The sequence below is a fragment of the Cynara cardunculus genome, assembly GCF_001531365.2.
Source record: "Cynara cardunculus var. scolymus isolate 2C chromosome LG 17, CcrdV1, whole genome shotgun sequence".
Lineage (NCBI taxonomy): Eukaryota > Viridiplantae > Streptophyta > Magnoliopsida > Asterales > Asteraceae > Cynara > Cynara cardunculus.
Window position 1 is genome coordinate 13,577,018 of NC_037544.1, and position 1,932 is coordinate 13,578,949.

The window sequence follows — 1,932 nt, forward strand, 5'->3', positions numbered from 1 at the left end:
GCATACTTGAGCCAAGATCGATTAAGTCAAGTTTTTGATGTAATTATGAACGTTGTGTAAATTCTAACTCCTGTTATGTCGATGAACCGTTTTGTTTTGAAACAACTTGAAATGGTGTTATTCATAAACTGTTGCTATGACCCGCTTGTCTGTTAGCATCCCATCTTTCCGCTTTAGCGGGGTGTGACACTCTAGAACAGGGCCCCCAGTAGTGTGGGTATCACTGGGAGGAGGGCTAGGATGTGTACCTGTGGTATCTTTTTCTCCCTCTCCTAACTCCACTTCCTCTTCTTCTTTGACCTCTGTCCCCAACTTTGCCACGTCGATTGGCGCTTTGAATCCTTGTTGAATGTGAAAAAGAACGTCTTGGATTTGATCTGTTGGGGACTCCTCTTGTACGACCTTGCGCAACCTTCTGCGCTTGGGAGTAGTAGCCTCTGCGGGGCTCTCTGGAACAGGAGCCTCTGTGACCACAACCTCTGTTGGTTAGGCCTTGGTTTTCTTCTTTTTAGGCTTCTGCAGAGGACTACTTGGGCTCTCTTCTTCTGCAGGCCTCTTCTTCTCCTTCTTCTTCACAGAAGAGTCGACACCCTTCTGTGTCTTCTTGGTCTTCTTGGGTGGGGGACTTGGGATTCTAGGGCCAGCCTCACTCACCTTACCAGCCACTTCTGGCTCCTCCGTTTGTCCCACAACCCTCATTTTTTCAATATTCTCACCTAATGGGATTCCTATGCGTGGTGGGGTCTCAGGGACCGGCTCTGGCCTCCTGAATCCACGTTTGTAGGCCTTCCAATCTCCGTGACTAAGGAACCTGAGCATGGCTTTTGAAAGCGGTCTGGGGCTTCTGTACCCTTGCTCATGCTCAGTTGGATGGAATTCTTTGAACGGGTACAGCCTTGCGTTGGGCTCCACAGAAGGTAGCTTTGCTGCTATCAGATCTCCAAATACGAGACCAAGGAACCGTTGTAGAATTAAGTTTGGTTGGTTCATGTCTTCCTTGGCCTTCTTCTGCGCTTTGACCTTGGACTTTTCTCCCCTTTGTGTTGCACATTTCTTTTTGATCAATCCAACCATATCCTCGAATATAAGGTGTGCGTAATCCAAAGGTAGGTTGAAGTAGATTCCATAGACGATAGACATCATTGCGTGCGAGGTCTGGTCGTGACTTCCCACCTTCCCTGTTAAGTAGTAGTTTACTATTGAGAACAGGGAATTCCAGACAGGGGGTAGTCCTTTGCGCTTGAACTGAGTCCGTTTGACGATTTTGGTTGCAGAGGAATGGAATTCAAGGAATTGAATTAATTCCTCATCTGTCGGGGTTGCAGCATAAGCATTCAAATTAAGGGATTCCACGGTGGGTAAACGCAGGGCAGTTCGCAAATTGTCCACATTTAGTTCCATGGGTAGCAATGATTTATTGGTAGGGTGAGAGGCGTAACCCACAATGCTCAGTCCAGAGTTGTCCAATGTTGTTATGTAAGAGAGGATGGTTCCTAAGAATTTTGATGAGGGGGAAAGTAAATTTAGGGAAACCTGTGTGTGATGGAAGGAAGTAGTAGTTGTTGGGCTTTTTCACAAGCACGACCTTCTCGTATCGGTTTTGGACGAAGGATAGGGCGTGAGACGTTAGAGCTTGGGCCTGTGTGACTTCGTTGTCACTGGAGACGTTGTATGATTGAGCAGATGCTGAGAAATAAGACATTTTTGCAGGTTTTACTTGAGAGGTTCGCAAGTTGCAGGTTCGCCTGAGAATATGAGTATTGTAAAGGTTTTTTTATTTGGGGGGAAAGGGGTATTTATAGGGAGAATTATGAATTGAACCATTTTATTGACGAAAGGTCGTGATGAGTGGTTTTAGGTTGAAACAACTCAAAAGGTATGACACGCTGTGTTGGGATGATGCGCGATTGATGACGTGTGCCCCCTTTTCTG